The following is a 26,517-nucleotide window of genomic DNA, read 5'->3' as shown; positions in this document are numbered from 1 at the left end:
ACACTATTGTTGATTTTTTTTTTTTTTTTTTAGAAACAAATGCATATTGTAATTAATTGAAAACGTCATTACGATTTACACATTAAACTTGTATTAGTCGGTTGCCTAAAATGTTTAATAAATTGTTTAGTTTAATTATAAGGTCGCAAAGTACATGAGACTCAGAACTTCTATTTCTATAAATCAATCACTGATACAAGTGCCTATTGATAATATTAAATTATTGGCAGCCATTTCGTGATATAATAAATAAATATGACAGTCGATATTTGACGTAAGCTTTGTAAAAAGTCTGATAATGTACTAAAGGACTAAATCGATTTTATTTTCGGGTTCAAAGTTAATCTACGCAAAATTGTTTGCTTATATTGTTCACGAGTAGCTGGTTTTTTATTTGTGCACTTATCCTAACCTATGGTAAATCGTATTTGAGATTGGGCAGAAGTAATAAAATAATAAAAAATATAATTTTTTTATTCAATTTTTAATTACGTTTTTATATTATATATACCTTGTACCTATTAATAGGTAAACTTATTAAACTATCTTTAAAATGTATTAATTATTTCTGGACTATATATCATTCATTTAAATCAGTTATCAAATTATATATTTAAATTTTTAAGATTAATTTGCATTATATAAATTACAATTAGTAAGCAAATTTCATCACATCAATTAATTAATTCATAATTGGTATTAAATTAAATACTTTAACGGGCATTGGACACTAATTGAAAGTAGTCGAGACGCGCCGCAATTATAGCGACGATGGACCATATAATATTCTCAAAGATGATATTGTGCATCGACATCAAACAGACTGTGTGTATCTTATGTCATGCGATACTAAAGTTAGTAAAAAATATTATTATTTATTACTACTTTTTATACTTTTTATCTATAGAAAAACATCTTAATTTTTAAGTATGATTATTTATTAAATTTGCCTAACAATTAACAAACTGTAATAATTTATAATACAGAGACTTAAAACGTCAATTAAAAACCTTTCATGTACATAATTCAAAGGTAAAAAATAATATATTATCATTCATCGTGTACATTTCAAATACATCAAAATATTTTATCTTTGCGAACGAATACGGAATAAGTTGAAAAGTATTATATACTAATAATTCCAATGCCGGCCCGGTCTACCTGACTACCCGTCAATTTCCAGGGTATTTTTAACATCGAGTGCCCATAGCCTAACAGGAAAATATTTATTTGAATCAATCGAGTCATGAGTATAATTTTCAAATTATTTTTGAACGAACGAAAACTTCTAGTTTATTCATAACATTGTGTGTATAGCATTCAAATATTTATATGTTATACTACTACGCTCGCAAATCAAGTTTAACGTAAATAAACAATTATAAAAGGTACATTTGTATTTTCTCTTACTTTTGATTCTGAGGTCATTTTAACCAGTGTATTTTTATTCTTTTGACTATTTTATTAATATTAACCCATTTCATTGTAAGCAATCTGACATCTCAAGCCTATTGAAACAATATTTTTTATACACCTTTCTACAAACTAATATTTTATGAAATGTTGAAAATATGCTGATCGACGGATTGATCGCAGTGTAAATTGATAAACCGATTTGTATACCATGTCAACGGTGGAAACCACAGAGGCGTAGTTATCGCAAACAAAAACCCCCTCTGACGTTTGATCGATTATTGTAGACGTTATCTGGTTAAAAATTCGTCTACCTAACCGACGGTGGTCGAACGGAGAGCCGTTTAGCCAACAAGATTTCAGTAATAACATAACACACATCATATACTATATGCATATTACACGACTAAGACAAACGACGAAAAAGTAATAAATTACGCTCAGAAACTTCAAATATTCTCAATTTAACGATCTTCTGAAACCGTTTTCTGTATCGTATCTGTGTCGCATCTGGACGATGTGGCCCTAATTTTCTGTGTATTATTCAAACGTATGGGATTGTAGGAAACAATTAGCACGAATAGTTGAAAAGGGAAGGAGTTAATTGGGGTGCACCTCTGCTCCCAAAATGTAAAAAAAATTACCGATAGCATAATATTTCTACATCTTCAACTCTCATTTTTTCAAAAAGTGTTTTTAGAATAATCTAACATAAGTTAGGAGCTTTAAATTGTACCTTAGTATGAACAATATTTTTACGTTCTATTTTGTTAATTACTTAATCACTTTTAAAATTTAAATTTGTAAACCGCTCTCATGTGATATAACACAAAATGATCTTAACCCTGATATGTGTTTAATAGTAAACGCGTAGGTAGGTATACATTTCGAACAATCGAATAAATATATAAATTGATAAATTTATTTTAGTATTGGCAAACGTTAAATTTGTTTCAAAGATAAAATCCCCCACCGAGATTGGAAATTTGATTGGCATATTTTAGGGACTGCAGTGATGAGAAGTCATAGCGTTCCCAAAACAAAGCAACTTTGCCTTGATGCTGTAGTCGAACAACGTACGTACGCGTGCAAAGGCTGCATCGGTCTACGTCTTATCAGTCGTCATTAGTTTGAGTTTACACCCGAGATAGTGTGCCGACAGCTATTCGAATTGTATCATCTGAAAGATGTTTAAATTTAATTTCAGTGTAAAACTGATAAACTCTCTAGATACGCTTTATATATTTTCGAGATATATATGTCGTGTATCAACGATGTATAATAATTTGTGTCCCGTAAACTGCGATTTCCGTGAGCAGTAAGACTACCGTTTGTTGTTTGTTATAATAAATAAATCGTACATTGTATTATTATTGTACCTAAACGACTACAAATAATGATCGAGACGATAATACAATAACTTGCGTACGTTACAAGATGGCCGATGTTAATAATAAAACTATTTTTGCGTGTCCCTTCGACGTTAACGTCAGACACAACCACACATAATGTATATATATATTATATAAGTTCCTACGAATTCTACCGACTCGCGTAAATGTTTATATTGTAATAATTGTTGTTTCTGTTGTTGTTGTTGTTGTTACGATACCAAAATTGCGATAACATCTCCTTTCCGAGCGTTTTTTTTTCTCAAGAAAACGTCATTCAACAACTTAAAATATTTATTTACCGGGATATTAATCAATCATAATATGTTCACCCCATTTTTTCTCCTAAATGGTATAGTTATTCAAATTCCGATTTTTGAAAAGCTTAATCACACTTAAAGACCTATTTTAAAACTCAACAGTGAGTATACATGAGTATACATCAACATTTTCGAAAATATTATGATTATCCATCAAATAATTTACAATATAAAAAACAGGGGTTCTAATTTATATACAAAAGTTAATACCATCACAGGACACACCTCAATTAATACAAAAAATATCTCGAGAATATAAATTCGGTCTTTAAGTATATTTGAAAATTTAAAAATCAGAACTTGAATAAATTAAATACAATTATGTGGGCGAACATGCTTAGTGAAACGCCCTGTAACTTTTACGTGTAATTACGTGTATACATTATATTACTTACAGAATATAATTCGTATGTACCTATGGCAATATAATACAAAAAATGTGCACAGATCGTATTTGCGCGGCTATTGTTACATTCCGAATGTATATAATTCATTATAATAACTATATATTATTATTGTATGTTGTACCACCATAATTGGCGTATAATAGTACAACCGAGAAATGCGAGCAAATTTCTATCATATAATACGCGATATTCGCGGACCGCTGCGAACGGAATTTGTAGCACAGTTTAGAGTGTTTAGACAGAATAATTCATTGGTTTGAATTCCTATAAAGGACCTGCTATCGGTAAGTTAACATTTTCTCCTAGCCCAAACGTTTCATCGCCGTCATTTTTTACAGCATTGTCATCACGCAGAGAGAAAATATTCTATACACAAAGTGGATACACTTTTAATAATAAACACTTGTATTGAAAACTATTAACAATTTTTTTACATAGTATAAAATAATTTTAAAATAATATGTTCGATAAAAAAAAATATACCATAATATAGTTATAATTTTTTTTTATTGCTTTTTTAATGACGGAGTAATACATTTTTAATTTCATAATATGTCGAAGAGAAGGTATATAGGTACATAAACGTTAAATTTTGAACTAATATAGTTATTAATTAATTAGCTTTAAACACATAATTATTTATAGTTTATAATACATATATGAACGGAGTAGGGGACCATACATGGGGACCTTATGATGAGAACCCTCGTGCCATTCTACTCCACTTTCTACAGTTTTAATACTAATAAGTATAATTAACTAGTTAGTTGTTTGTAATAGTATTTGTATGTATTGTGGTAAATTAAAAATGATGAAAAATATAATTTAATGGAGAGGTTTTCTATATGAAATATATAAATTCTGTATTTTGTATTACGCTTTAAAATTTTCGGTACGAACAGCATAAAAGGAATTTTTGAGTTTCTATTAAGAAGAACTTACTTCCATATTATCACTGCTGTATTGCCAGCTTTGGATCACTATATTATATTGGATACAGCGGCATCACCCGGGAATTAAACACTCTCAGAGTCCTTTATAGCTCGTTTTTGTAAAATGAAATAGTCATGTTTGACTAAAAAAAATTATTTTAAAGCACGTAATCTGCTTACTATACCACATTCTCCCCGTCACCATCACTTATTTAAAGTTAAAAAAAAAGCTTGCATTGCAAAACTTCATAACCGATGGTTATATAGGACTTATATCGCTTAAGGGTAAGATGTGAAGAGTTTTCTCCCTATCGTACCTCCACTTTATTAGCATAGAGTTTTCGTATAAATATATTATATAGTTGACTACAACATTTTTACTTTATAATAATATATTATATTATTACAATAAACAACGATAATATGATTTATCGATAGGGGTCTTGTTTGGACCTAACTTTAACTTACTAATTACCGAATCAATTTATTACGTTTATAGAACGCGAAACGAAATTATGACAAGAAATAACAATGTTCAAGAGTTTATCGGAAGAAGGAGTTGTTGGAGAATTTGACCTCTTTGCAACCCTCTGCACTAGATTGGCCACTGCGTGTACACTGTACATCACGCACGTACCACCTGCAGTAACTATATTATGTGCATTAACCTATATGGCTAGGTGCATTATATAATAAATGTAGCTTTAAACAATATCATCGCCTAAATGTTAAACCAGAACTGTAGGTATCACCGCAAGTGCATCCATACACATTATATACCTACTCGTATTGTAATGTTATATACATATAGAAATTGAATAATATTCTAAATGCAACAAAACCATTGTGACTTGCATCGTCCGAGAGGCGCGTACAATAATAATATTACAACCCACGTGGATTACATAATAATAATATGCACTTCCGTCGCATAAATACACCGTAACAAGGTAAAATACATCTCATTTTGGTGACGAGAAATCGTTTCCCTTCTCGGGAGAGGTGATCTGGCGATCTCTGGTCGTACCTATGTAATTCAGTTATATAATAATATAACAGTAAAACAGTTATATAATATGTAACACGTTATACTTACTATAAGTGCCCGTGTAATGTTGACTAAATTTCAACCGATGTTTTTTTTCCGCCGTAAAATAAACAAAGTCAATAAATAATATTATTTGACTGTATAATTACTGTCGTAATTTAAGTACGTTGTGTTATATAATCATTTGATATTATTAATATTAATTGTCAAATAAATAATTATTATTATACTAAGCAGTACAGCTATAATAATATCACGTGAGGTTTATAATACATAACTTTTGTCTGCAGTATTACAACGTCTCGCGTGCCAGTCTGGCAATAATCGATTTCCTTTTTAGAATTCTATATGTAATGATAATACTGCGTATTTTATGTAGTCATCTCAATATATTATACTCAGTGCCAATACTATTGGCTTGGTTTATAATAAGGGCAATTTTTTTCCGAAATGAAATATCAATACTCTGATAAATTGTTAAAGGATAACTGTACCAACTCGGTTAGATTTTAAGATATGGCCATTATTATTTGAAGTTGTGCATTCTGCAGCATAATGCAATTTGTGTAATTAAATACGCATTATAAGATGTATATATATATTATATGATTATACATTATATACCTCCTAAACGTTAAAAAAAAACTCAAACATATTATTATTTGGATAAAAATCTAAAGATTTTTAACTTATTCTAAAAGAATATATTTTAATAAGTGTTTATTATTCAATCACAATCATCGATTACCGATAACGTCGAATTTAAAATAAATAATACCAAACAAAATTATTGCTATAGGTTGAGTTAACCCTATATTAAAGGTGGAGTATAATTTTCATTTACTGAAGTAAGTAAGACGTATTTAATGTTTAAAATAATAATGTTTTACATAGTTATTATATCTTTATTAAACCTAGTTGTCAACGATGTATTTAGCAAATTGGTGGTAAATTTAAAAAAGTTTTTAAGCTATTATTAAATTTAATTTTAGAAATGTACACAAACGTATTTTGACAAGCAGTGTTCAGATTTAATAATTATGTTGTGCAGTATAATGTTTTATGTTTAAAGGAGAAACAAATTGTAACGTTCCAATAGTTTTGTCCATCATTTTCCCGCATTTATAATGTACATACGAGTACTGAATGTGGCGTGGATTCTGGAGATTTAAAAAGTGCAGTGGTTATGCACTTAAGTAGATATGATAAACTTGATTGTTATAAAATTACAATTCAAGATGTTTAGTTTTACTTTATTATTAATCATGGACAAGTGGTCAATGAATCAGTTCGTTTTTACCGTTCCAGCGTTTGATTTCGTGCAGTGGCGAATCCAAGGGGGGTGTATAGAATAATTACCCCTCCCTTAAGCTTATTATATACAAATTTATTACATTATGACTTGTGAGAAATAATAGTTATATTCAGTGTTACATATTGAATTACCCCTCTTTGATAAATTTCTGGATCCACTCCTGATTTCGTGAAATGGAGTTATTGCCTGGTTAAAAAATTCTACCGATTTGACGCCACCGGATTTCTTTTTATGGAGTATTTTGAAAGTATCTAAACAGCACCCAACCAATAACCAGTACTCTTACATACCCTCTCCGTGAATTTTATGATCGTGCTATCAACATCGCGGGGCTAGTAAACTAATTTTATAATCGTCAGAACCTACTGCCGTACCCTGTATTTTATTGCTTTATCGCTGCGCAATAAAATACGATTTGACTTCTGCTTGCAGGCACACAATAAATGAAAAAATAAATCAACCACCGACGTTATACCTACATAATATATCTACATTATAATAAACAAACGACATGATGTGTTTTTGTCTGTGGGGAAATCGGAGTGGCATGTGAAAAACGGATTAGAAACGAGAAACAGTTAAAGAGCACTCTCCCCATTTTGCATTATACGACAAAAAAAAAAATAAATAAATAAAAAAAAAAATACAATAATAAACAAATAAAAGTTACATGAAACGCGGTAGCGACGCAACGACAATAGAGATATCGCGTGTCGAATTTGCAATCGAAAACATTAGACAACTGCAGACGTACATATATACTCGTATTGTGCATAAACATAATATGTATATTATGTATACGTAAACGTGCATGTAAAGCTTTATGGGTAGAAGGTAAAAAAAAAATAAATAAATAAACATTCAAAAAAGATAAACACGACACGCGCTGATGTGTGTGTCAAATGTGAATCGTATGTATATTAAAATGAAATTTTTCCGTCTACTAAACTGTCTGTTGAATAGCAGTACGAACGACAGCACTCCATAACGTAGACCATTTATTATAATATCAAGAAGTGTTTTTATACGAAATTAATTCATTCTAAGGCTTTATTTGTATTACGTTTAAGCTAGGTATACGTTTTAACCCATGAATGTGACGGAATTTTCATAAGCTTACCGTAAAGGCGTAAACCGTTTATTTATTAATTATTATTTAATATTACTCATCCCCGAGGATTGTTTCATATAAATTACCTTAATAATATGAGGTCGTCTGCACTATGGCCAGGACTTTAATTCAAAGTGCATTATTTCTGTGAATGTTCTAAAATAATATTTTCCTGAAAATTTGTATGATTCGTTTAACTACAAACGCTTTTCATAAGTAAAACTTATATTTTTCAGTTTTTTTTCTGGTTTTCAGTTTTAGAGCATTTTTAGGTAATTCATTAATTTTTAATACGAGTTAATAAATTTAGTATTACCTAAGATAGTCAAAATTACATAAAAAAATACTGTTTTCATTCTCTTTAATAGTAAAATCGCGAACGCGTTTATTTCTAGTACATACTATACTTATACTGTTTATTCATTATCTATGGAATAGTTTAAAGAATTATAAATTCGAGTCATATAGTGTGATCTTAGAATAAATTGACCTATTATAAAAACTAAAATTTAAGAAAATTATATATATATTTGTAGTAAACACTTAGTACATTATACTATATCTGCAAGTTTATGATATATAACCTTGGGTACATAGCATATATTATATAACTATACAAGCAATATAATATAGGTAACCCAAAGCAAACACATATAGACCTGTCGAAACGCAATTAGTTTCGAAAAACAGTCACGTCAACCCTTCTACGAACTGACGAGCAGCCAGGCCAGTTCCAGTTGTCGTGTTTAGGCCATAATATATTCACTAATTCACTATATTATTATACAGAAGAGTGCTTCACTGAGCATGCTAGTTCCTTTTTTTTGTATTTAAAAATGAAATTATTCAAATTATGATCTTTGAAACTTTAAAATTTACCTAAATACGTATTTTAAAATTTAAATTTTTTTATATTATCTAAAAAAGAGTGTCTTGTTGATATGAAAAATGTGGTGATCTTACTTGGTGATTCGCACCGTATACCACACAAATATACCACCGAAATGATTAAATAAGCTATATTTCGTACATAGTGGTGCGTCTAGACAGTTTGGATCACCACCCTTTCGGATGGGCTGTGATTGCTTTTAGTAAGTACAACACTCGTGATGTGCAATTCTGTTTTAAGCTCGAGTTACGATGCGCGATCAGCGAACATCTCCCGCAAATTTTAAAATCAAATAACTGATTTTTATTTCATATTAAATCGAGCAGACATTATTGTAGTTATATGAAATGTTTACTTACAGTCTTTATGTACATATTTTTAGAAACATTTTATCAGTTTATAGTCATTACTTTTTATTATTTTTTTTTTAATGGAAATATTGAATACAACTGAAACGCGTTAGTATAATTTATGTATTATTATATAAAATACGTAAATTAAAAAAGAAAAAAAGTGAGAGAGTGCACTGGTGCAACCATTAAATATATATAAAAAAAATTGAAGATAGTCAATTTTAAGTTATATTTTTGACACTATGGCAATATCCTGAAGAATTTTTCGAAAATAACCTATAATGTGTTATTTATTATCGCCATACTATAATAGTATAATGTAATATGTTATCGTATTAATACTGTACGTTATCCGCAGTGGTGTTTCTGAAGGGTACATGCGAGATACCCGGATATATGGTGCACCCATATAAATATTTTAAAATTTTCACCTACTACGCCATTATATATTTCATAAGTGTATATATATCTTATACGTGAAATTATAATAAATATACAATAATTTATCTATATTAAAAGAAAATTGGAACCTTTGCAGGAATGGATAAACGCGTATAAGTAAATAAAAACATTTTCAACTTTTAAAACTTCGATAACACCTATATAATATCTATGCATATAGAACATGAATATGAGCTGATTTCGAATTAGGCCTATCTTATAAGGTGGCGTACACAAAAATGGATTGAATTTTGTTTAGAACCATGCCTGGTTAAATATTTCCTAGTCGTTAGAATTTTATCCTTACTCGTATTTCTATGAAAATCATATACCAAGAATAATTAATTAACATTCTGAACATTTCAATACCGTAAACTGCCCCGATACATACAACAGCAATAAGTGTATTAGTGTAAATTAATATTGTAAAATCGGTTTTTGAACCGTAAATAATACGTATCACTATTGATATAAATATTGCAGTTGCTATCGGACACTCGTCAATAAACAGCAGAAAATAAGTCAGTCAGTCGATAAAACTTGCACCTTTACTGTTCAAGGTATAAATGCATGCTTATTTTGAAATTTCTGATTACGCGTCGCTCTCGGATAAATATAATAAAATAGCACATTACATTGAAAAAAATGGGCATAGATTTTTTTTTTTAAATCTTAAAATCGCTTTTCTTGACAACAACAACGACACGTCTTCGACATCCTTATATTAATCAATATACGCATTTTCACTGTAGTCGTAACCTGCAGGAATGCTTCTAATTATTATTTAAACCTACGGCCCACTGCACCCGCAGCCGTGGCCCGCCGAGTAAAGTCTAGACGTCCCGCCGGCACCGGACCGTATCGCGACTGTCCCGGTACGTCCCGTAATGGAAACGTAATAATAAAGAACGCCGGTCCCCGCCGAGATAAATATTATTTCGTGAATGCTGAACTGCGCGCGATCGATACATCCTACCAATCACTTCCTACTTGTAGTATATCATCATCATCGTTGTATTATGTTATGTGCACGCACGCTGCGGCAGACGTCGGACCATCGCCGTGCTGCCGTTACACACGAATATTCGAAGAATCGAAACTTTCTAGACGTCACTGTGCACATACGACCCACCTCGTAGGTATAAACCAGAATCTCGTTTACGACCGGAACGACATGGGTATACGTAATAATGTAATTAAACGCGAGTCGCGCGCACACACACACACACACACATAAACATTATATTATACGAATGTAACGATGTAGGCGTACACTTACGACTGTGTACAACGTAATAAAATAACGCACGACATGATATTCGTAATAATAAAGTGCGCCTAAAAACGTAACACGCGCCGTCGGGCGTCGGCGAGATGATGACGGTGACCGTCGAGTACTCGAGTGCATGCAATTGGACAGCTGCAGGTCCTAACCAGTTACGTACCGCCTATAATATTATATTATTATATTGCATAATAGGAGGAACTATCGATTTTAACAATGATAGCAGCATAAAGATCATTGATGAAGATATTGAAAACATTTTTTTTTCTTTTTGTACGCGTGTTTTAAAGTCGTCTGTTATTATAAACAATGTTTTTTTTTTTTTTTTTTTATCGTCGTCAATTTTTAAATTCTATTAACTTTGCGACTAACGGCGACGTACACTTTTTATTTCATACTATACAGAGCTGAACGGTTTTCTTAGAATTCGTGTATAAATAAAAATGGAATTTTTAATTTCTCGTTTCATATTATTGTTCAATAAGTTATAATATATTATTATAATAAAACAGTTAGTTAATTTCTATTTGCGGGCTTTTTTTTAATTTTTAATTATTTTTTATTTCTATAACATTTCGGAGAGGGATGAAATCTCTTACGTCATTCAGCGGTGTGAGTTTGCAACACGGGCGGGAACCCTGCAAAATGTTAGTCTTATATTTTTTCCGAGAATCTCGCTGCGTATCAAAATGTTGAACAAGTTAATTTGTTATAAGTGTGTTCAAAGTTTAAACTAGACATTCGACATCCGATTTTTATACATAAAAATTCTCAGAAAAATATTATCCTTCGAAATGAAAATAAAAATTGTTATGTTGTCGTTCAAAAAAGTTAAGTACAAGGAATATGATTAATTTAAAAAGTGTTGTTGCGTTACGACTTTGAATTATATATATATATATATATAAATAAAAATATTTATATTTTTTTTTCAAAACTACAATGGTTTTTGATATAATAACGAGTGTTTACTGTTAAAAAAATTATTCTGTATAATCGAATATTATTATTTTATTCGTGATGCTCCTTACTGTCGGTGAGTAGAATATCATAATGCAATCGCTTCCGCGGGCGTCATCTATTTCTAATCATTCGCTTTGAGTATAATATTATGTATTATACACACCTTTTGTCCATATACTTACATACTATAATATTTTAATACTTGATAAACTACGTAGGTACATAATATGTATATTGTATATATTAACTCGTAATAAGTACAGTAAACTATTATATTTATCACAGAACCTTATGAATAAAAATAATGTCAAATATTAAACATCAATAACATAGGTAAATAATTTGTAATAGAAGATAATATTATTATTAGGTATTATTAAACACAACAATATTACTAACTACCTATAAGGCGTATAGAATTTTAAAACTCTCTCCGAAAATACATATTATACTGCAGCCTTGCAGCCTGCTGCAAGTAGCCAAAACTCGTAAACACCACGACTATGGTGTATTTGTATTGTATACGTCTGTGTGTAATATTGTTTTGGCGAATTTTCAAAATTTTGAAATAGACTGCTTGATAATATTATCGTTATATTCTCATTTTTATTATTATTGAGCGTTTTTAAAACACCCGTTAGGAAAACAACCTTGGAACAAATCGTTTAATCGAGTGCGAATAAAAATGACAATAGGAAATCGTTTGGCGCTGTATACAAGGTGATCATTTGAAAATATCTACACTCATTATTTGAAGGAAAGTTTTAACTTTTTTGAAAATAATATTTGATGTTTATTGATTAATTTACGTCATTGCAAACTGACTTGTTTTTTTTTTAAGTATTTTTAACAATTTATTATCAATAATTTTATTTTGACACAAAAAAATATCGAATTTTGAACGAGTAGTTAGAACGTATAGATAAGTTTTTAAGGCATTGATGAATAGAGTTGTATAGGTCGACATTTTACTGAATACCTACCCCTGTGCCACTAGGGTACGCGGCAATGAGAGTAAAATAAAAAAAAATATTTTCAAAAAAGTTAAAAAGCTTTTTTAAATTAATGAATTTTATTAAACCTAAATGAATCATCTTGTACATATAGTTTAATCATTATTATATATAAATATATAAAAATCGTTTATTGCGTTATATTGACGGTGACTTCGGAGGAGTATTTCCATCGGTCGTTTATTCAATTACGTTCGGAAATAGTCCTTAGAAAATATAATAAAACATATACCTACTTAAATATAGGCAATACACTGTATATACACGCAGTTTCATTGGAAATGGCCATTATGGGGGTGGTTGTTAAGGATCGTATGAATTGAATCTAATCCAACAAATGTAATTGACGAGAGGGGGTGCGCGGGCAAAACGCGCTGCAGTAGCATAGAATGAATGATGTTTGTTCGATAAAAATATGCCTTAACATAGTGTATTATTATGTATTATTATACGCAGCACTGCAGACTGCAAGTGCTAACCGTAACGCGCGTGTGTAAAAAAAAATTAATTCGCAATATTTCGCTATATAAATTACTTGGCAATGACACTACAATATGAAATATCTAATAAAGTAATTGCTTGACTGTCTGCTGCACATACTTAGAAAACGAAAACCAATTTTCTATACTGACGTCCGTTTTGACTGCGGCGTGCGAAAATTCGATATTTTGTTCAGTAGGTATACCAATAACACTCTTTTTTCATCCGATTTTACTAAATTCAATACGAATATAATATATATATATATCACATAGACATTACGGATACGTCCGTTCTGATTTCTCATAGTACGCGCCAGTTGATACAATAATTGACCGATCTGATCAATTACATTTTGGCTATACCGTAAACATAGGTATATATATATATATAGCACATATTTTTGAACCTACCAATTTCCGAATACTCCCGTTGCGCAATAACGTTCACAGTCAAATCATCGAGAGAAAAAATCGTCAGTCACTTCTCTTCGGAGAAATGAGTCATTTTTCAAAAAAAAAAAAAAAATATTGCAAAATCGACCGTGATTAAACAATGGTCGAGATAAAAAATAAACATACCGTTATCTAAATATTGATGCATTTTCCTGAGAAACATAAATTGAACGTTGAGGTGCCGCAGGTTTTCGACCCCTGTTGTATAGATGTACAACGTTATATAACGGTTAGTCGTGTCGCGTATATACGGTACTGCAGAAATCGGCATATTAAATCTAAAACCATTTAATCGGTATACAATAATAATTAGGAAAATCGATCTCCGCGAAAACAGCACTTCGCAAATTGTTGCCGATGCGTACTTAGTAATAATATTATTATTAAGTCTGGGATTTCGATGCACTTTGCATTGTTTTCCAAAGCTCACTACATTATGTTCATTTAATAACATAATACGCGTTTCGTGTATATTCGAGAAAGATTTCATTTTTTTTTTAATTTATCACTTGAAGTATAGAAAGGTATATAATAATTTTATAACGAGTTAATAAGATTTGTACCATTTGTAATTTTTCAAACTAATCCGCACTACGTAAAATCGAGATTACGAGTAGTAATGATGGCGAGTCAAATGAGAATAACTTTTTTTTTTTTGGTTAAAACTTATTTAAATTAAAAATAATAAAAGTGCATTTTACGGGTGCGTATGATTTTGAATTTTTAGGGAATTATATTTTCAACCAAAACTACTGTATTATTATTTATTATATTCTAATTATTACATGTATTCACGAGTGAGTATTTTAGTATTTTAGTATTTTAGTCAGAGTGCAAAACAATAACATGACGTTTTGATGTTCCGTCAGTTACGATTACGTTAGAAAAACGTGTTTGTATTTTCGATATACTTAAGAAGGGAATAAATGTAAGTTAAAACGGTTAACAAATTAAAGGAAACCCGTGGTGACGATGAATGTCAAAGATGGACAATAAATTCACTACCCATATAGAAATCGCCTTTACTTACGCAAGTGTTTGTTTTTTATTAATTGATGTATTTTAATTTTTTTTTTTTTAACAAATTTGTTTAATTAAAAGAAACCTATTGAGATAAAATAATAAATCAATTACGTTTTTCGAATCCTAGGTATAGAACAAAAGCTAACTTTCATTCAATCTTGTTTAATCAACCTCTCTACACACAAAACGAGTTTTATTTTATGTATGTGTATGTGACACATAGGCAAAACCAAAAGAACATACCTAGTTGAATTACTTTTATGATACATGCTATTATGTTTAATTTTTTTATTACTTTATAATATTGAAGCAAAAAACGGAAGCGACTTATCAATGTAAAATTAAATAACCATAATATTGTTATATTATTATTTATTGTGTGTTGATTATGCAGATTACTTTTTACGCTTTCGTCTAACCGATTTTAAAAATACAATATAGACGTCCTTTTTTCTAAAAAAAAAAAAAAACGATTTTATACCAAAGATTATTCATATATTCATTGGTAAAGTGTGTATAAAATAGTAGGTTTATATTTTATAAAACCTTAAGCCCTTAGCAGCATTTTATAAAATATCGTTAAGTGACCTTTTATATTAAATTATACTAATGATATTAATCAATAGATAAATTTACATATTTTATCGCAAATTATTTCAGTGATATTTCTAGTTCTAATATTAATTAATTTATTATTCTGAAACGCCGCGTACCTACATTTATGTAGGTTTTCAGAAAGTTTTTACTTACAACTATCGACATTGGTTTACCAACAATAAAATATAGGGACGGGTCTGTACTTAATAAACGAGAATACGATATATAAACATTAAATGTTATAATCAATCGTCTGTTCAACGGTTATATTTCCTCAATCGCGGAATCGCGTTTTCTTCTGAATATTCTCTTACACGCGATTTAATGATCTCGGATCAATTAAATAAATTGTTTTTAGAACCTACATATATATACTACAACACGAAATGTCCACACAATGCATTGTAGTATTACAATGACTAGAAGAAACAAACAACTCTTTTAACCGAATTACGATCTATGTACGTATAGGTTTAAATTTTCCAACACTCGACTTGGCGCAAACAAAATAGATCGAAAACAATGACGAGCATTACGCGTTTGTCCACCACCACGAGTAATCATCAAAAATCGTAATAACTTTTCCATCACTCTCTATCCATCATATTCTACTATTATGAGTGATATACATTTCGGTTATTGTCCGATACACCGCAAATCGTAATAAACTTACCTAGCAATGGTTAGATTAGAAATCGCAAACAACCGTCGTGGTTTTCGGTCATCATCCATACCTCGCGATCCAAATCCGCCTTTCCAATAGTATAGGAGATTTAAACTCGACTTAAGGGGAATTATATATTTTTTTTTATTGTTTAAATTTAAATAAGCAAACAAATGAGCGTATTCATGTATACAAAATTCTAACAATGTTTTAAATCTATTTGTATCTTGATAACCGAAATATTATAGATTGTGCAAAAGCCAAATAATACATAATAAAACATATTATACAAGTGACTGTCAATAATAATAAAAAAAAAAACAAAAACTCTAAACTACTATACCAAAAAATGTGTCGACATTATTAATTTTTATTGAATAAAATACTTTAATTGTGAGGAAAATCTGTTAGCCCCAAAAATATAATCAAACTTGAATATTTAATAAAAACCGTTCCAATACTAATATCGGTGTTCTATATTGTGCTATAATAACATAATAATATTCATCAAACGTGTTTTTTTTCTGAGAAGAAAGGATTATGAATCATTTGATGAGGATTAACCCCCGTAATCTTTTTTTAATCTCCGCTTATGAAATGCTTTATGATATCATGTTATATTTTATTAATAAAAGCAGGGCACCTATTGCGGAATATAATTGACAGACTTCTATTCTACCGTCCGTGTGTATGCGTTTAAGCAGGTACGGTTTTCCTCAAGCTGAATAGTACTGATAATGATTCGAGGAAAACCGAAATCGCGAAAAAATATTTAAAAAAATGTATGTATATTTAAATTTATATTGAATAAACGCTGAGGGTAAAGAAAAAAAATATAATAACGGCGTAGTGCTATATATATAGTAAAAAAAATTATAATAATAATAAGACGTAATAACAACTTCCTAAATATATATATATATATATACCTATAAATATACGCGAAACGTCGACGAGATGTAATGGTTCCGCGTGTACTACGTACCTGGGGTGCACTGAGGCGGTGATTGGTTTTCAGCAAAAAGACGAAATTCAGTCGTCGGCGAACTTTGTTTGATAACAATAAAATATATATAGAGAGCGCGTAGAAAACTTTAAAAAAAAAAACTCTAAAACCTCGAGAAAAAAAAACGAGCGACACTCGGTACAATCGCGATCTTACAGCGTCGACGAAGGGGCGGTTATGCTAGCTGCAGCGGGTAAATTCGCGGTGTAAGACGTATTCGGTGAAAAAGTATGATTCGAAAAAAAAAAAAAAAAAAAAACGTTTTGTTTTTATAATTTATTATTATAATATGTTGGCGGACGAACGGAAATCTCGATGTTCTACGAGTGTTCGACCGCTGTTGCATTTAGGTACCTACTGGGTTCGCGAACTGCCGACACTACAGTGTAATGGTACTCGATTTCTTCGCGCGAATCTGTGCTTGCGTATAGGTGCGCGTGTGTGCGTGTGCGTGTGTGCGTGTGTGTGTTTGTGTTGCGCGGTGGCCCGTCGGGTCGGCCGGAAGTAAATCGGACACTGACGGCGACGGCGGCGACGGCAACGGCGATGACGACGATGACGACGACGGCGACGACGACGACGACGGCGGCGACGGCGGCGGCAGTGGCGGCGGTGGCGGCGGTGGCGGCGGCGACGTCCGGAGAAGAAGGACGCGCGAGAAAGTGTATGATAATATTATACCTATACGGTGAAATGCGCGTGTTTCTCTGCGGGGCTATAAGTTGCTACCGTCGTATCGCCACCACCACCACCACTACAGATCATGATTTTTTTTTACTCATTATATACCTATATTATATATATATATGTATACATACACACACACGGTGATTGAGACTTATGGTGGGGGCTAAGTCTCCCGAATGAGTTTCTAGCTCCTCTCCTACCCCCTTATAATTTTTAGCGATTTTTTTTTTTTTTTTTTAATTTATTATTTAATAATCAGACGCTTATATATCGTAATGTAGGTACCTATACCTACGTGTAATATTTGTTCAACAATTTGCACAGTTTTCACGATATTATATAAATTGACGATGAATCATATACTTTTTTGGTATATAAATACCTTGTACTTAATTTATTCGATATTACGTCCACAATATAATTTCTACAAATAACAATAAATTATATGTTTAGGTAATATTTTTAGGAATTCATTATAAATAATATTATTTGCATAATAAATGTAAAATTAGTAGTTGCTAAATATTGTATACTATTGTATTTTTTTTTTTTTATTATCATTGTAATTATTATGTTTACATTTGAGTACTATTGTTGACAGGAGATATTCATTGTGTAAAAAAGGTAGGTAATTGAAGTACCACTCAGCTATCATCAGGTGATAATATTTAGATTTTATGGTTCCAATATTATAACTACCTATAAGGAATCTTGTATTAAATTTTCAATTTTTTGCGACTTTGACAAAATTCTAATACTTAAAATGCATATAAACAAAATTTGTGCTAATGTACTTTTAATATTTTTGTACAGATATAAAAATATCTTTTATAGAATCTTGTGTTAAACCCACTGAGATAGATAAGAATATACTGGAGTGCGGACTCGCCTATGTTCGTGTGTTGCGAAAAACGGGCCAACGTATTTTTCGTTACCCCATTCCTGTAAGGCAAGAAATTGAACTTCCATACCAATAACATTGAAAGTCTACACATTTTAACTTGACACAACTCTGGGATAAATGGTCGTATTACGCTAACTTTGGTATCAAAATTTTTGTTTTTATGTGTACTTCAAACTTGTATTTACAAAAAATAAAAATAAAAACTCTGAACAACATTTTTATTAATAACAAAATAATAGTGTAACAATGTAACATTTTAAATAGTGTTAGGTTTAGGTAGGTGCATATAACTTGTACAGGTAATTTATACAAAAATATTAATTAATACACAAATTTACTTGTACTCAAAAACATTTATACATTTTTAAATAATATTTATTTGGAAAGCTTAACCCTTAATGAAGAATTATTTTTTTGTACTTCACGAATATTGTATTCTTTTTGATAGTGATGCATTCTTATATTAATAACTTTTTACTAATTGCTTTAAATAATGTATATTCATGACTAGGAGCACCAAGATCAACATTGATTGGATGGAATCCAGTAAAAAAGAAATTATTACTTTTAGTTAGAATACTTTTCTTAGCACACTCAAAAATATTTAAGGAAACATTTTTATGTAACTCTTTTTCTTTCACAACAATAATTTGAAATGCTTTTTCTAGATGTTGAACAATTAAAGAAATGGCCTTTGAAACAATAAACAGTTTGGCTCTATTAACAGAAGAAGTAAATGTTAAACTGTTTGCATAAGTGTAATAGATTGATGGTTTGTTAGCTACAACATTAGAAAACAATGCCTTTATTATGATAATTATTTTAAAATTTTTACCATCCTTAAACATTTTTTAAAATTATATACAAATGACATCTATTTTATTTTATGTTATTTATATAATGATTAATTTCTTATAGATACTTTAAGTGTATATTTTATACCTATAGTTTAAAATATTTGGTGTATTATTTTATTAAATATTATTATGATACAAAAGTATATACAAATTATTAAACGAATATTTTATATAATATATATTATAGATACCTATGTCAAAAAAAGTGTTACATAATTAAATTGATATAAAGGTACATTATAAAATTTAAAAAAAAAATGTATTAGTTGGTACGGGGCTTTTTTTTCCAAGATTCATTATAAATAATATAAATTATAATATGGTATCGCGTGACGAGTATTATACTATTTATACTACAGCGTAGGCAATTTTGTTTTTAATAAAAATTTTGTTCAGAGTTTTTATTTTTATTTTTTGTAAATACAAGTTTAAAGTACACATAAAAACAAAAATTTTGATACCAAAGTTAGCGTAATACGACCATTTATCCCAGAGTTATGTCAAGTTAAAATGTGTAGTCTTTCAATGTTATTGGTATGGAAGTTCAATTTCTTGCCATACAGGAGTGAGGGTAACGAAAAATACGTCAGCCCGTTTTTAAATCTTAGTCCGCGTTCCAGTATATTTTTATCTATCTCAGTGGTTAAACCTTAAAATATTTATATCAAATAGATGTTTCTACTCTTATTCGTTTTCGAGTTAGGTACTTAAAAAAAAAACATAATTGATTTCGTCAAAAATTGGATTTGTGTAAAATTTTCTGTTTTTCTTTATTATAAAAACAAATGCTGGAAATTTTTAAGATTAATCTCTCCAAAGTACAAAGTAGATTCAATTTAATACTCAAAAGCACCTTCATTTTTGAAAATCCAAGAATTTTATTGACAACTTATCATATACGCATACACAAGAACCATCATGATAAAATCAATATACCTATTTATCGTTTCGCTAAGAATCTAAAATTAAAAATTAAAAAATACAAACTGACTTTTTTGTATTAAAATTTATAAATTAACATATTCTAATAATTTAAAATATATATTAATAAAAGCATATATTATATTTCATACTTACATATTAATAATATATATAATATATAATATATACTACATAATATGCAAACAATTTTATTAATACAAGTATATGCAGCTAAAAATATATCACTTAAAGTTAGCACAAGATTAGGCCACTAAATTATAGTGTAACCAATAATTTCTGTATCTACTCCATCTTTTTTTCTTTAATAATTAATTGGCGGTGGTTTCGAGGTGATTTACTTATAATTAAAAGTGTAAAACAAAATTGATTTTATAAAAAATGAAATGGACACTGTAAATTGGAGTATGTCTCGTTATTTTTAGTATGACTACACATTATACGAAAACATGCACTAATTATGCGTTATAGGTGATCATAAAATTAATTAGAACACTCCCACCCGAAAAAAGTATCGTAGTCATAAAAAAAAAAAAAAATACACGATAATAGTAGGCCTATTTTAATATTATATTTTCGCTAAGATTCTAAAAACGATAAGAAATTACTCACAAGTACCCACGGTCATCTCGAAAGTGGGAAAAAAACCGGACGTGATTATAATGCAGCTCTGTACGTCTGTCTGACTGTTACCTATACTATAATATACAACTTCGCCGACCGCGGCGCTGATTAAAATTGAAAGTGTTGCGAGAGTGGAGGTAGCAGTCTTTTCGTGCAAATAGACGTCTGAACGATTCTGATCAAAGCTCACGGAAACTATGCAGAGACGATAGAAAAATACCAGGTATCAATAAAGATGGGCATTAAACCTGTATACGTAAAGTACACGTCATTATTCTGAGTAGGAAAAATGTTCACAGAAAACGGTGAAAATAAAACTTAATCATCATCATCATCATCGTGAAAAACCGATACGCCTTTTGTATCACTTTGTTAGCGATTTGATCATTTTTTGGAGTTTAACACCTGCAGCTATTTAAATACATTGTACTGATATACAGGCGACATTAATGAAAAATTAAATACACGTGTAGGTATGCAGAGTTTCATAAAAATTGATTCATTTAATAGCTCACTAAAATTGAATGGACCAATCATTCGTTAGCTGCTAAGCTTGTTTAAGGGACCATTAGGGACCTATTGATTCATTAATTGTTTAGTGATTGTTTATGCGACCCAGCGTTATAGAGCCTTTCAAGTCTTAAGTGATTTTACATCTGTACCATAGCGGCATAATAACATTTTTATAGTTATTGTGTAATAGGAAAATTATATTACAGAAAACGGTTTCACAATGAAAAGGGCAAAATGTATAGTCTTATCTAAAATAAATACATTTTTTTCCATAAAAAGTTTAGTACTGTGAAATATTATTTTTATTTTTTCAATGCCACTTTTTATGAAAAGAGTAATTCAAGTTTAGAAATTATAAAAACGGTGTGTTTTAAAAATTTTATTTCAAAACGATTGTTATCAAACAATTTAATAGACTTGTGACTTTTTTAATTCTATACAACACAGCATCGACTGAAAATCTGAAAATATTAGGAACACGTTTAATTTAGGTCAAAGTCCACATTATAATTATTTTTGATTCAACTAAAAAAGATATTTTCAGTATTCAAGCCATTGCATTATTGCGATTACAATTCTGTCTAAGAATCTGGTTTTCAGTATCTCCATTGTTTTAACTTATTTGTCTATAAAAAGCAAGTATATTGCACGCAATCGAAAATGTTTTCATATTATATACCATGAACAAGAGATAATAATAATAAAAGTAGAAATACAAATACTATTGGTTTTGTGTGTATATTTATTTATGTGTTAATCGATGTTAGCTTAAGTTAATTAAATCGTATACTTACCTACATTGAAATATGTTAAAGTTCAATCATTTTTAGGTTACCAAATGAATTTGCATTTTTAATAACTAAATCGATTTACAATAATGTTAGTTTTTTTTTTAACGAAACCAAAAAGAAAAATCAATAATCATCTAAAGAAAATTATTAAAAAAAACCTATTTATTTTGGTATTTAAAAAAAATGAATTTCTTTTATCAATTAATAAGAATACGAAATTTATTTTTGTTTATGTCAATACAGATGACAATGGTTATAATATATACAAACGAGAGAAAAACTTTGTACAAACTTACATTTAGCTATTTAGTGATTAATAACTTCCAATTAAATTACACAGAAACTGTATATTAAATATATCTATATATATTATATATATTTATGGTGGATGACATAACAATGAATAACACTTAACCCATCTTATTCAAAGTCAATTATCCAAATTTAATTACTAATGCATTTTGAATTAATAATTCGATTAAATTTAGTGTTCATCATACACTGTCTTATAAGTCCTTTATACATTTATAACCGAGCACGGATAATATTCAAACGCGTATTATTTTTATTTTTATTTTTCAAATTAAAATGTGTATTATTTATTGTTTATACTTTTATCAAAACAAACAAACCAGAATATATCTACATTAACACATTCGCGGGGGAGTGGGTGTTTGTAAAAATACGCACTATGACGTACCTATATTGTAGTATAGCTTAAGAATATTAATCAGATTTTTTTCCTATTATAATCAGTATAATAAATTGAGCGCGAGAGAGATTTAAAACAATATAATGGACTCAATTAAATAGAGTATAGGTACTTACGGAAAATACAACATTGTTCGTATGACCTAACAATCGTTATATTATATTTTTTTAGCAATAATATAATATTACAATAATTGCACAGTAATTAAAATCAATAATAAATTAGGTACCTATATCGAACGAAATTAAACTTATTATTTAAATGTAATGTAATGTATTACACTCACTTACAGTTCTGCATGGTTGGTACTAATAGCCGTTTGTATGTACACTGCGTCCGAACCTGGTGCATATAATCGACGATCGGACAAACTGTAGTCCAAAAAAATTAAAACCAAACATATATCAACTAATATTCAAAATTGATTTGCATGGAAAAATTACATTCGCAACAGGTTTTTTAAAATAAGTACGAGCGGACGAATCGGGATTTTAACGTTACAATTATTAACAAAAGACGTCCAGTGATCGTTGTGCAGTATTCTTTATATTATTGTGTTATATTAAGAGCCTAAGAGGTACTAGATCCACGGTCAACCAGTGTGCGGTATTAATAAGCAAAGAACCAAGGTTTCAAAAAAATGGACGGATTTCAAGCTCGCTCGACAGAATTAATGCTATCCGTCCAAAAAATTAGTGAAAAAATCGTAACAATTCAAAAATTGGAGGATAATTCGCGCGGTACCACGTGGCGGTGACAGGTGATTAATTTATCAATGGGTTAATGATGGTTTACATATAATTAAACCGTTTATTAGCTGAAGTGAGCGAATCGTTTTTTTTTTATTTTTATTTTTTTTTACTTTGCCTATTCGTTTAAACCTGTATTGAACGAGTGGTATGAAATTAATAATAATTATGCGACAACCCGCATCGTACGATATAAATATCGATACACAATATATTATAATCGCTTTGCGTAGTCTGCTACAATGTTAATACGCGATGTATTATATAATACATATAGGAACTTAATCTGTCCCTGAATGGTTTCATTACGCTAAGTGTCAATGGAAAACCTTTGGACTTGGGTGATAATCGTTGATAACCTTCGAATAAGAAAAAAAAACATAATAGGAAGTCGCGTCCGATCGTTAAGTCTAATAAATATTATACACGTCAAACACGATATCGATATTGGGTAGGTAAGTACATCAATCGTTTTGCGTACAATCATTATTGTTTTGCCTAGCGTACTAACGTTTTACTCGAGCACAGTCGCTACAGATCGAACCCGAACGAATGATTTTTTTTTAAAGTAAATACCTTTATATACATCGTAATATGACCGATTTGTCATCCCTATAATCGTCGGCAATAACGCAGTTATGTCAGTAAAGTTTTTTATTCACTATTTTTGTTTTCGTTTTGTCCCATTGAACCGTTAACTCGACCTACGTTTACGTACAATACGTTGTATTTTCTTTTTTCTCTCTTCTAATGTTCATACGATTTACTTTTACAGACGCCGACCACTGCGGCAGTACCTACTAGCTTGAAATAACCGTGTACAGTGCGATACTGACGGGATTTCGGCGTTTATTGTTGACCACAGCTGAGGTTATATTATATACGTATTATAACATAATGTGTACACTCAATGCGTCTCGACAGACTTACAGAGCTTATCGTCGCACGTCGGCAGTTTATACGCTGCAGGGCGAACGGTGAAAACGAGTCGATCGGTGACTTCCACTGACAATGCGCGAAATTCCACACCTACATGATAATATAATACTATGCGGAGCCCGTTAACTCGTCTCGCCACTCAATTTATACTGAAAAGATGGGTATATATAGTCGAAATTATTGATTTAATGTGTTTCTATGACCTTTGGCACGGCCAAATGTGATGTTTATAGATCCCTCTAGCCTTTAAGCACATAATGCATATGCAGCCTGTCAGGCTGCAGTGGACCATGTAAATTAACTGTAAATTAATCGAAATAGTTATTGTTCCGCAAGCAAACTAATAGGAAAGAAAATCATAATATTTCGCTATAGGTACGTAATATATTATTATACGATCATATATTATTTTTTGTTTTTTACGAGTAAAAACCTATATCAATTTAAATTATATTCGTTGAAGTGCTATTCTACAACTTCATAAATAGCTATTATTTTTAATTTTAATAAAAATGTCATTAATTTTTATGAAAGTGTTTTAAAAATATATTATAAAGGTGATTAATATTAAAAATGTAAAAGTTGCTTTTCATCTTGGTTTTAAATAGAAAACCCGAGAAGTGCTTTATTAGAAAATCGCAAGTTTATTTACATCAACATCTGTAAAGAATTTATAAAAATTTTAATTTAATGATACTTCTTTGAACGAACAAAACCGATTTTAATCGGAGCATATGTCTGTTGCACTCTACTTCTAACAATATATATATTTAAAAATTTTTATATTATATACTCATTACTCATAGCATGGGCGCCCGCGGTAAATTTATCAAATAGAAGTATAATAAAACCAAACACCAAAATGTGCATTAAAAAAAATATATATATTCTTTACAAAATAAAGTTAAAAAGTACATTAAAAAAAAAATAATAATAATTTTTACTTAAGTCAAAAATATCAATAAAATGTTTAATTAATCAATAATAAAGAGGTTAAAATTTTCAAAATTACCTATATTTGAAGTACAGGGAGGCAAATATTATCTTGAAAATCATAAATATTTGTTGAAAGTTTCTACTGTAGCGTAGGTACCTACTTTCCGTCGCTTCAGTTATAAGTTTGAAATGTTTGTTAAGTCAATAGTACTTTTAAAATAATTGTTTATTAATCTAATTTCAAGTTTACATAAGTGCATGCGAGAGCGTGTGGCGTGAAGGCGCTTTGGACTCTTAACTGATTATACAAGGGATATTTTTATATGTGGCATTCCTTTTCCTCTTTTCCGGAATTTTCAGTTCTATAATGACTTGGCCCCGGTACGTTGTTGTATCCTTTGAAAGTTGTTGTCTCCGTAGGTGCAATTCGTGAGGGCTCGTATGATTATAATGGCTACTACTATATACGTTAGTTATAGGTTAACCCGGTTATTCGTGTACAACAGCTTAACATTAATGATTTTAACTAGATATTAGCACATCCTGATTCGGTAGACGGATTCAAGGATTATTGTAAAACAACATGTTTCCAAATTACATGTATGACTCTTAGAATTGTTAACAATTTGGTAGCTCACTACACTATAAACTGTAGTTATATAAGTTTCTAAACTACAACGAAAATTAACAAAATCAAATTTGCTAATAGAAACCACCACTAGAGTTGAGTTATTAACTGCTCTTAAAGATAATATCAAGC

The 26,517-nt window shown here is 30.0% G+C and overlaps 1 protein-coding gene across 5 annotated transcripts in view; it reads right to left on the bottom strand.

Moving 5' to 3' along the window:
- The window catches only part of LOC114124454 (putative fatty acyl-CoA reductase CG5065), a 45,089-nt gene extending 21,398 nt beyond the window's left edge, over positions 1 to 23,691 (bottom strand). Inside the window, exon 1 of one of the 5 annotated variants that reach the window (XM_027987709.2) lies at positions 23,420 to 23,691. The gene's annotated coding sequence lies outside the window, so the exon portion shown is untranslated. Of the gene's footprint in view, positions 1 to 17,029; positions 17,677 to 23,419 lie in introns of those variants that run through there. The other 4 variants (XM_027987708.2, XM_050208101.1, XM_050208100.1 and 1 more) reach the window with 4 other exon arrangements.
- Positions 23,692 to 26,517: the final 2,826 nt, after the last annotated feature.

This window comes from Aphis gossypii, chromosome X, assembly GCF_020184175.1.
Source record: "Aphis gossypii isolate Hap1 chromosome X, ASM2018417v2, whole genome shotgun sequence".
Classification (NCBI taxonomy): Eukaryota; Metazoa; Arthropoda; class Insecta; order Hemiptera; family Aphididae; genus Aphis; species Aphis gossypii.
The sequence above is the reverse complement of the archived record's forward strand: the minus strand, read 5'-3'. Positions and strand labels throughout refer to the sequence as shown.